The sequence below is a fragment of the Canis lupus genome, chromosome 21 (assembly GCF_048164855.1).
Source record: "Canis lupus baileyi chromosome 21, mCanLup2.hap1, whole genome shotgun sequence".
Lineage (NCBI taxonomy): Eukaryota > Metazoa > Chordata > Mammalia > Carnivora > Canidae > Canis > Canis lupus.
In genome coordinates this window covers 32,011,543-32,023,634 of record NC_132858.1, presented here as the reverse complement: position 1 = coordinate 32,023,634, position 12,092 = coordinate 32,011,543, and the positions used below count along the sequence as shown (strand labels likewise).

Here is a 12,092-nt window from a genome sequence, read left to right as displayed (position 1 = left end):
AGTTATTTGGCTGCAACTAATGAACAGAATTCTTGGTTTTTGTTTGTGGCCTGGTGGTGCCTTAAAAATATCATTGAGCTGCTAACATATCATGAACTGAAACACTCTGGAAACTTGTAAGTGCTTTTCTAAAAAATTTTTAAAAAAAATGTACCCGGGCGCTTGGGTGGCTCAGTCAGTTAAGCATCTGCCCTTGTCTCAGGTCGTGACCCCAGGCCTTGTGTCCACGCCCCCCCCACCCACCCCCACCCCCACCCCCCGGTCCCCAGGAAGTCTCTTCCTTCTCTCCCTCTGCCTAGGCTCCCCCTGCCTGTGCTCTCGTGCATGCTCACTCTCTCCCTCTTTCTCTCCCTGCGAAAGAAAGAAGAAAGAAAAGAAAAGAAAAGAAAAGAAAAGAAAAGAAAGAAAGAAAGAAAGAAAGAAAGTAAGAAAGAAAGAAAGAAGAAAGAAAAGAAAGAAATCTTAAAAAAAAAAAAAGTATCACAGCAAATAGGATCACCCACCAAATCACGCCTGAAGAAGGAGTTGTGCATGCAATAGACTAATCAGTTCACCACTTAAATCTTCAAGCTCCGCTGTGATAGCTCCTTCACTCTATTCCACACTTTCCAGCTTTTGCTAGATTTATAGCCAGAAGATTATGGTCATTGGAACTTTTCCTATATTGCTGTTTTCTGAGTTTATGTCTGAGTTCACTAGGTAGGGAGAAGCCTGGTCTAACAATGTCCTCATTGTAGCACCACAATTAATCCCTTCTGGAAAGAGTCCAAAGCTGACTTTCTTCACACTGACTTTCCTCTGCAGTAATGATGTTATTTTGTGTTTCCTGTGAATTCCTTTCATTGTGAAGGTGGTATAAACAAAGTAACATTTCAAAAAATGTTCCTAAGGTTTTAAAAATAATCTAAACCAGTCATAACATACAAGTTTAATATTTGAAGCTTTCTTCAAATGCTAAGCAATATAAATGTTTAAATAGCACGGTTACCTGCAACAAAGAAATACACACACACACACACACACACACACACACCTATGCAGTTAGAGAGATGATCTGATATTCCTGAGACCAAAGGCAAGTAAAGCTACATAAAAAAGAAATTGCCACAGAAATCCTGTGTAAAAATTGAGTAGAGGAAAGAAATTGTCATCTATGAAGTTTATTGACTTTCTCACTCCTTCTTTTGGTCCTGTGGAGTCTGTCTCTTTTCCTTATTTTGGAAATCTTCAATAAAACCAGGTAAACTTTCCTATGTTTATGTATATATTAAAAATTCCTGGAACTCCTTTCCAATCCCCAGTTAAAACAAAACAAAACAAAACAAAATGAAGCCAACACACAAAAACAGTGTGATGTTCTTAATGAACGTTATAATAGATTCTTTTCAAAATCAGTTCCAAAAAGCATATAGTTCCTCATCAAAAGTCAATAATCAGATAAGATGATATCTCAATATCATTTAAAATCGAGCTTCATGGTGGATTTGTGTGTATATGTGATGATCATACAGGCATGCAATTTTTAATTCAGTTATTGGAGTTGGTCTGGATACTATTCTACCTTCTCAAAGCATCTCGCATAATGCTTTTTGCATTAATATTCTATATTCAATTTACTGTATTGAATTGAAGGTTCTAGTGCATCTTAAGTTTTTATCTTAGACTTTTCCTAAAGAATGTTAAATAATTTTAATTCATATTATAAATTTACAGATTTTAGGTCCTCCCCCAAAAAGAATGAAAAGTTTCTGAACTTACTTTGGTCAAAATAATGAAAAATACCACAAAACCATTTGAAAAGAAAACCCCTTATAAATATGATGCCCTGAGTGCTTTTCTTTACTTCTAATTATATCAAATGTTCATTATCATATGTATGCTATGTCCTGATAACAAAATATAGAAAAATATCATCACTGTACAATTTTCTGTTTCCCTCTGATTAATTAACCACTTGTCATCATTATCATTTAATCCCTTCTTTGCTTTGTTTTTATGTTTTATTGTGCACCTATACTTGCTTGTAGAAAAATATTTGCTTATCCAGAGTGCTTTTTGATCTCAGGTTTTGATCATTTCAACTATCTGTTGGACAAATTCTGCTGAAATGTGCAAATAAGTAACAACTGAATTGACTTCCTACTGATTTTTTGGTTAAGTCAAAGCTGTATACAAAAGGATCACTCTTGGGGATCCCTAGGTGGCTTAGCGGTTTAGCGCCTGCCTTTGGCCCAGGGTGTGATCCTGGAGTCCTGGGATCAAGTCCCACGTCAGGCTCCCAGCATGGAGCCTGCTTCTCCCTCCTCCTGTGTCTCTGCCCCTCTCTCTCTCTCTCTCTCTCTCTCTCTCTATCATAAATAAATAAATAAATAAATAAATAAATAAATAAATAAATAAATAAATCTTTAAAAAGAAAACGAAAGGATCACTCTTATCCATAAGCAAGTAAAAAGAGTATCAATATATGCAAATAAAGTTGATCAGATAAAAAAAAATAAATGATTTGGCAGCCAAAGACAAGCTGTTCTTGACCAAAAAGGAATAGTCTATACTAAGAGGACAACATAAGCCTATGTTGGGTTTGTGGAGATGACAAGTTGGCAAGGATGAAAATTACCTTCTGCAGAGTAAGTGCTTAAAAGGTTAATTGTATCTTATAGTGAAAGAAAATTAGGAACTGTTGAAAACAGTGGAACTGTTGAAAAACAGCAAAACTACACAACGCTACCAGCATATAATTAGAAACAATTTAATAAAAAAAAAAAAAAAAGAAACAATTTAATAACGGAAGGGCACTGATTACCCTAGACAGCACTTCGATGCCTTCAAATATGTATTGATAATCTCATTATCAAAATAATCTCCATAAAAAAAAAATGTGGTTTAGAAAACAAACACCAAAACGATCACCATGAGAACACCACCAGTGGCTTGTAGCCCATACAGCCGATTGTATTTTTCTCTGAAACTAATAAATAGGAGAAAGGCCTGGCCTGGTCAGTCTTTCGCTCTGGTTCTCGCGCAAAGCAAAGTCGCCTGCAGTCGTGCAGACGGAGCAGGAGCAGAGCCGGGAAAGCCAGGGCTGCTGGTCCCGGGGAGGGAGGGAGCTGTCGTGGGTACCCCGAGCCTAGCACCGAGCGCGTGGCTCGGACCCAAGGCATCCTCGGGAGTTTACCCTGTATTTGTCTCAGTGAAAAACAGCAGTAAAGTTAGATGGCAGAGACCAAACACCATCTGTAATCCAAGGTCCTTCTGAACTGATCATTTCCATGGAGTATGGCAGGCGGTACCCACACAGGTCCCCGAAGACTAGCTCCCGGGTAAGCCAGCATGTGGGACCGTCTCCTCTGCCGGCATCACCTACGCCCGGGGGGACCTCCCCTGCAGGCATCACCTCGCCCATGGGGGCCTCCTCTGCGGGCATCACCTCCGCCCATGGGGGCCTCCCCTGCGGGCATCACCTCGCCTATGGGGGCCTCCTCTGCGGGCATCACCTCCACCCATGGGGGCCTCCTCTGCGGGCATCACCTCCGCCCGGGGCGGGGGGGGGGGGGGGGCTCCCCTGCGGGCATCACCTCCGTCCAGCCCACAGTGCCTATTGCTCCTCCCTGCCGCGGGCTCTAAGCTGCAACCCCCCGCCCCGCTGAACCCACAGATGCTCAGACGTTATCGATCTCAAAGCATTTCTAAGCTTCTAAGGCCCGTTTTCTCTCCCTGTGCCCCGTTTTCTTAGGACTGTCTAGGACATACATGAACTAAAGCAATAGCGGCTGGTGACATTGGCCACTTAATGAGACACCTTGAATACTTCATTTTAGAAAGGTGGAACAGACCTGAAGGCAGGGGGGCAGGGCAGCGAGGTCCACTCCTGATAGCCCATCCAACCTCACAGGTATCCCCATGTGAGGGGCCTGGGGCTCCCTCTCCCGCAAGGCTGGCCAGACTTTTACTTATTAACACTTTGGAAATGGCCAGGGACGAAGTGCACTTGCTCAGTTTATTCGTACTTTTTACTGCAAATGAAGTAATGGTCGCTGTAGCAGTGACTTGAAATACCGCAGTAGACTGTTTCCTTGTTTATAGGGAACTAGAAAGGAGGCATAAAGTGCACTTTGTAAATGGACCAGAGAGAACCATTAAAACTGAATAAGCCCATTGATGAAAATACAACAGAAGGTGATAACTTTAGGTTAGCTCTAAATAATAGACAACCATAAAAAATAATTAGGTTTGAACACATAATCTACAGAAAAGGTAAAACTTCTTTTCAAAAAAAAAAAAAAAAAAAAAGCATGACCTAAAGGGAATTTAACTAAGGTTTAGATGTACTTAAAAATACACATCTCATTTTAAAATATGGCAGTTTGTCTTTCTACTCATAAGGAATTATGTTCTTATTGGCATCTCCCTTTAGGTTTTATCACATTGATTGCTTTAAAATAATGTAATATCCCTTTTTATTCTGCAAATTTTTTTTAGTTATAAAAATTGTCAAATATACATAAAAAGTGTACAACAGACATCTATATCCTGACACCTGGATTCTATAAGCAACATTTTTCTTTACTCGCTTTAATGCGTATCTATCCATCCTGCCAATCTATCTGATTTTTTAAATGTTTTTCAAAGTGAGATGAAGATATTATCGGTATACTTCACCACTAAACACTCTAGCATGATATAAATACTTTTATTTTGTTTTATAATTTAAAAAATACATTGCTAAGAAATAATGATAATTAACAAACTATGCTTCTTACTGTGACTACATCACTAGGCGGCTGGTTAACTTGTCCATTAGAGCTTAGTGCTTATGAGGCTGCGTTCTTAGTTTTAATCTCCCTAATGGGTCAATTAGTTATTTTTTTTCCATGGATACATACTAAACCCCTAATAACATTTAGTCTAACTGAAACTTAATGTATTTTCAACAAGGGAGTAACATGCAAGAATACACTAATCTTTAGTTATGGGCAAACTGGTGAGCAGCCCTTATTGATGATATTAATTAGGACATCTCGTGAATGATTCATTTGTATAATTAGTGACTGTGAAACAACTATTATTTGAAAGAGTATAATAAAATAATTATAGCTTGTTTACCTTTGAGGTATATCAGATATGAATGCTTTATTTTAGATATTTATTTCTGAGAGAGAGAATGAGCAGGGGGAGGGGCAGATGCCCCGCTGAGGAGGGAGGCCTGAGCGGTGGCTCCATTCCAGGACTCTGAGATCATGACCTGAGCTGAAGGCAGCACTTAGCCAACTGGGCCACCCCAGCGCCCCGGATATCTGCTTATTTCTACTTATTTCTAATGCAGGTTAGATCTTTAATAGAATGCAAATTAATAAAGAGCCTAATAATTACTGGGCTGATCTTCAAACCTATCATAGGACAATGAACAGTCCTTGATTTCTCATTAAAAAATGAAGGCGCCTTAATGAACAATTTCATGTTGAGCTGTTGAAAATAATGAGTGAACAATATGACTTATCACATTTATGCAGTTCCCTTTATTTTACCTGATGTGCTTTCAAGTCCAAATTTATCTGGATTTGTTCAGTTATTTTAATCTTTCTTCTCAAGTTCAGTTGTTTTCATCATCTATTGCTGATAGCTTAGAAAATATATATATATATATATATATATATATATATGCTTAGAAATGCTACACACAGACAAAATAAGGTATTAATATACTTCTATTTCATGTTATGCCATAAGATAAATAATTAAGATTGTGGGGGCCAAGAAAATTAAGGCCATTCCACTTTAAGTTCAGCGTTAGCACAAGTACAGCCATCCCAGGCCCCTGTGAACAAGAGCTGAACTTTACCTTACTTCAGTTACAGGAATAAAACAGCTTACAGCTAAATGTCCTAGAAAGCCCCATATTAGAATAAAAACAGAGCCCAAGCCAAGGGCAGGAAGCCCCCTATTAGAATAAGAACAGAGCCCAAGCCAAGGGCAGGAAGCCCCTATTAGAATGAGAACAGAGCCCAAGCCAGTGGCAGGAAGCCCCTATTAGAATAAGGACAGAGCTCAATGCCCTTGAAGGCCCCATATCAAAATGTAAACAGAACTTGAGGAATTGCTCCACCCCTTCTGGAGGTCCCCTAGAGGAGTCCTTAAAACTAAGCTGAAACCCACCTGGGGTCCAAGTCCCTGCTCCGCGGTGTCGGGCACACTTGGACCCAAGCTCGAGCTTGTAAATAAACCCTCGTGTGTTTGCATCGGTGTCGGCTCCTTGGTGGTTTCTCGGATTTGCAATCTTGGGCACAACAATAAAAAAGCCTTCAATTTTCATGCATTTCATAGAATGCTAGAGCTAGATTGAATGAAGGAATAAGGGTATTTTTAAGAAGGTAAAGTTCCAAAATTGCCTCTTGAGAAAAACAAACCTTCTTTAAGACTTAGGATCTTGATGACATTCTAATTTTAAGATACTTACCAATTTAGAATCAAACCCCATCCCCTTGTATTGTTTACATCCCCCCCGAAAGTTACTGCCTATATGTCATCCATATCCATTTAGTATAAAGAATATGTATAAAAAGATAGCAAGCCGAAAGTTAAGCAATTGACATTTCTTTATTAAAAAAGACCAAAAAAAAAAAAAAAAAAGACCAACATATAACCCAAGAAAATCACTAGCATAAGAGATAGTTAAAAAAAAAAAAAAAAGTTACAGGGACACCCGGGTCAGTCAGTTGAGTGTCTGCCTTTGGTTCAGGTCCTGATCCTGGGGTCTTGGGATTGGGTCCCATACGGGGCCCCCACAGGGGGCTTTCTTCTCCTTTTGCATATGTCTCTGCCTCTCTCAGTGTCTCTCATGAATAAATAAATAAAATCAAGAAGCTTCTGCACAGCAAAAGAAACAGTCAGCAAAACTAAAAGACAACCTAGAGAATGGGAGAAGATATTTGCAAATGACAGATCAGATAAAGGGCTAGTATCCAAGATCTATAAAGAACTTATTAAGCCAAGAAACAAACAATCCAATCATGAAATGGGCAAAACACATGAACAGAAACGTCACAGAGGAAGACCTAGACATGGCCAACCAGCACATGAGAAAATGCTCCGCATCACAGGCCATCAGGAAAATACAAATCCAAACCACAATGAGATCCCACCTCACACAGTGAGAATGGAGAAAATTAACAAGGCAGGAAACAACAAGTGTTGGAGAGGATGCGGAGAAAGGGGAACCGTCTGCACTGTTGGTGGGAATGTGAACTGGTGCATCCACTCTGGAAAACTGTGTGGAGGTTCCTCAAAGAGTTAAAAATAGACCTGCCCTCTGACCCAGCAATTGCACTGCTGGGGATTTACCCCAAAGATACAGGTGCAGTGAAATGCCGGGACATCTGGACCCCGATGTTTATAGCAGCTATGTCCACAATAGCCAAACTGTGGGAGGAGCCTCAGTGTCCATTGAAAGATGAGGGATAGAGAAGCTGTGGTCTATGTATACAGTGGGATATTCCTCAGCCATTGGAAAGGACAAATACCCAGTATTTGCTTCGATGTGGAGGGACCTGGAGGGTATGATGCTGAGTGAAGTAAGTCAATCGGAAAAGGACAAACATTATATAGTCTCATTCATTTGGGGAATATAAAAATTAATGAAAGAGAATAAAGGGAAAGGAGAGAAAATGAGTGAAAATATCAGTGAGGGTGACAAACCATGAGAGACTCCTAACTCTGGGAAATGAACAAGGGGTGGTGGAAGGGGAGGTGGGCGGAGGGTTGGGGTGACTGGGTGACAGGCACTGAGGGGGACACTTGGCAGATGAGCACTGGGTGTTATGCTATATGTTGGCAAATTGAACTCCAATTTAAAAAATTAATTAATTAAATAAATAAATAAATAAATAAATAAATAAAATCTTTAAAAAAAAGTTACACTACATGAATATCTTATTAAACTCAACAGCCATTCATGAACTCAAACCGTTCATGGAAATTCCCACAGGAAACCTATCACATAAAGTAATGATTCTAACACATTTTGTTTGGAATAGTGATGCTGCTAACACTTAGCACCACAGTTCCCAAATGCAAGTGAGTTTGCATAATAGTTTACTCTTTATAAAGATAAACACAGTAAGTCACTGTGCAGAGAACCAGACCTGCTTTAGGAATAAATGCCAGGTTAACATATAGAAAATCTCACTATCCCTAACACAAATGTACCCTTTTATTCAGTTAAAAAAAATACAAGTTTTGATTCTGTTCCCTTATAAGAATAAAGATTGATTCTTGGGATGCCTGGATGGCTCAGTGGTTGAGCACCTGCCTTTGGCTTAGATCCTGATCACGGGATCTGGGATCAAGTCCTGCATTGGGCTCCCCGCAGGGAGTCTGCTTCTCCCTCTGACTGTGTCTCTGCCTCTCTCTCTCTCTCTCTCTCTCTCTCTCTGTCATGAATAAATAAATAAAATCCTTAAAGAAAGAAAAGATTTATTCTTATTTCCTTAGAGGTATATATAAAGTCACTACTAAAGATATGACAGTAAATAATGTTAATGTCAAGCAAGGTAACAATGTTGATGTTAAAATACTGATGTAGTTTAAGTGAAAATGACTTGAATGAAGGATGAATGATTTCAAAATATTAACAGAAAAATTTTATTTCCCCAAGTGAGACTAAGTTCCTAAAGAAGATGCTTCTATGAACAAGTCAGCAAGTTGGTATAGTTTTTGTGTCTTCCCTCCACCTTTTGATCCTTGCCCCAAACTTTGTGCATAATTAATATACCATATAGTCTTTCAGTAGTACAGTATGGATTATCAGTACAGGTCTATCTAAGGAGCAGTCTGAGAATGAGGAGAAACTTGACCTTGAGGTATACCATCTTTTCAGATATGAATGCTTTATTTTAGATATTTATTTCTGAGAGAGAGAATGAGCAGGGGGAGGGGCAGATGCTCTGCTGAGCAGGGAAGCCTGAGCTGTGGCTCCATCCCAGGACCCTGAGATCATGACCTGAGCTGAAGCCAGCATTTAGCCGACTGGGCCACCCCGGCGCCCCGGATATCTGCTTATTTCTACTTATTTCTAATGCAACACTCCCCCGCGGCAGCCACTGGATATTTCCTGAGGGATCCTGGTCTCCATTAACCCCCTCTGGCTATCCCTTCTATTCGTACTCACACTAGTCCCTAAAGCTACCTTATTTGGACAGTGACTGCTCTTTGACCTCAAAATCTTCTTAACCAGTTATAAGTATATAAATCAACTGAGGGGACTGTCCCGATCAGTTTCCAGATGGCCATCTCCAAATATTCCACACCAGCAGGGTGCAGAAGGGGGTTCAGAGTCTAGATTAACTATGAAAACACCCCAAGTGGTAAAACTCAATACAAGCAATTTGGACCAGCTACTCATTTTAAAGTTAGCTCCCAAACTCATGGCACCACACTCAAATTTCCTCCATGCTCCAATCTTTATGGACTCTATTCTCTGTCTAGTTCCTGGACTATTACAACATTTGCTAGCTCGCTTTCCACCTCCCTCACTTCACTTCTCCATTCATATACAAATCATACTCATGCTCTGAAGGTGTTTTGACAAATTTGATCGGGCAGGCAATGAGAAGACTTTCACTCTTTGATGCACAGCTTTTCAAGTTTTCAACATCCTCCTCAATGATCCAAAACTTCTTGGGGATTTATCTCTCACTATTCCTATAAGCTGTGAATAAAATACCTTATTCTCAGCCATCATATTTTTGAACCCAATTCTTGTTATGTATGAGGACATAAGTGACAGAGTGTGAGCGATCTGATGTAGCTACACAGTAATCACCGTTAGAGCAGAATCTAGAATTCAGGGGCTGCGTTCCATCCCTCACACCAGCCTGCAGACGGCAGGATGTCAGTAATGATCATGTGACTGGAGGGAAGAAGGAAAAAAGGCAGGAACAAATGGAGTAAAGGAAGAAAGAGAGAAAGAAAGACTAACCAGTGTTTAAGAAACACAAACCATAATTTACAGTGTAAACTATTCCAGAGATATCACACCTATCATATCTTTCCCCAAAATATATAATTTATGGATAAAAACCTGAGCTGAATGCCATTTTATTAAGTTGCAAAGACTAGTATTGAAAATAATTTATAGCTCTACTCCCTGAACCACTGTGATAAAATTAAGTTTTCAAGTTTAATGCTTAACAGAATCCCAAACCACTGATCAATTTGATCCCCCAAAACAAACAAGGCAACAACAGAAATGAAAAAAGGTAAGACATTAGATAAATGTGAAGGAGTAAGTGTATTCTTTGCCATGGAGGAGTAAAGGAAGTTGATATGGTTAAGAGATAAGCAGTGGCAGAGACTGCTATTAGCACCAAGTATGAAATTGTGGAACTGGGAAGATGTTAGGTTAGATCAAGAAAAAGAGAGAAGGAGGGAAATAAACACACAAATTAGACCATGAGTCCAGCAGGATGAGTAAAATAAAAACAATAAGAACAACAGAGAGCTAAAGAATTATATAGTGAGAGCTAAAGAGCAAAAAAATGAAAGAGAGAAATTGAGATTTCACCCTGGAAAAAGGATGAGCCAGAAGGGAGTTGCAAGGAGAATGGGGGAGATGAAGCGTGCTGACTCTGCCTGTAGAGACAGGCACGGTCTCTCTAATGAGTACCTCGGGGAATCAGAAGGCATTCTAGCAGCACTGGAGGCAATGGGACCCTCCTAGACAGGACTGGTGCGGCTGCACCTGGTGCTCAGACTCAGGCACCTCATTATCCAAAAGGTGCAGAGAAGTTGGAAGGAGTTCAGAGACATGATGGAAAAATGATTAAGATGCAGAGGAAAAGAATTTTTGATGCAAGCTTAAAGTACTAAACAAGCACTAAGTTTGGCTGAGCAACAAGTTGATGGGCAGAGAAGCTATCTACAGATAAAAGATATGAATAATCTGGAGGAAAAACATTATTACTTAGCCAGTACCAGGAGGAGTGGTTCATGGAGAACAACTGCGATAAGAAAAAAAAAGCAGCCTTCAGATTAGGAAGGGAAGTATAAACATGCAAGGGATAAATCTGTTTGTCTGATAATGAACAAGGCACTGTCCTGGGAAAGAGCTTGTATCAGTCTGTATGTGTAAGATGCAAGCAACTTGACCACAGATGTTGCCAGGATTCTAGAAAACACAATCAACAGAACAAAGAAATGTTAGAAGCATACTAACAATTCAAGCTCGAGTCTCAAAAGGACTCAAAAATTTAGCTTTATCTTCCACAGTGTGTTCATATTCATTAATGACTTGAAATGTAAAGTAGTTCAGCAGTTTCCAGAAAGGAATAAAATGGGTTAAGTCCTTTCAATATTGCTTCCAGTGATTCTAAATGTTGGTTTGCAATACAGTCTTTTTAAAGATTAAAACGTAAATGAATCACTTATATAATTAGACATGTGGGTAGATATAAAACCTTGAAATCACCACCCTTGTGGGAGTGAGATGGCTCCCCACAGAAGGAAGCAAAGAATTCCCAGGTGGAGCTTCATCCATAATAACACATGTTGCTGCATGTCTGTGGCGGCCATCTGTGTCTTCCCTGTGAATCATACTGGAATACCCATCCCATCACAGGAAGAAACTGTGAACTACCCACACAGGTATTATTTTTGGATTATGTTCTCCAGGTCAGCAAAACGAGTATGGTACCCACCCACCACTTCACACTCCAATATTCACAGTGGTACCTAGAAATCTTCTTTTATTAAATAAAACCCAAGGTACAGATTTCACCATTTTAAGAAAACTCCTGATGTTCAATAGAACTGAATCAAGTCAAATTCTTATACTGATCTAGTCATATTTTCCATTTGTTTATTTTTTTAAGATTTTATTTTTTATTTATTCATGAGAGACACACAGAGAGAGAGGCAGAGACACAGGCAGAGGGAGAAGCAGGCTCCATGCAGGGAGCCCGACGTGGGACTCGATCCCGGGACCCCGGGGTCACGCCCTGAGCTGAAGTCATACACTTAACCCCTGAGCCACCCAGGGCGTCCTCCGTTTGTTTTCATTAAAAATTTTTATGCACTTGACAAACTTCCATCTCTGCACT

The 12,092-nt window shown here is 39.9% G+C and overlaps 1 protein-coding gene across 5 annotated transcripts in view; it reads right to left on the bottom strand.

Moving 5' to 3' along the window:
- The window catches only part of SEMA3D (semaphorin 3D), a 210,745-nt gene that overhangs the window by 169,461 nt on the left and 29,192 nt on the right, over positions 1 to 12,092 (bottom strand). The window contains exon 1 of one of the 5 annotated variants that reach the window (XM_072791318.1): positions 6,154 to 6,280. The exons of the other annotated variants lie outside the window; for them this stretch is intronic. The gene's annotated coding sequence lies outside the window, so the exon portion shown is untranslated. Of the gene's footprint in view, positions 1 to 6,153; positions 6,281 to 12,092 lie in introns of those variants that run through there. 5 annotated transcript variants of the gene reach the window in all.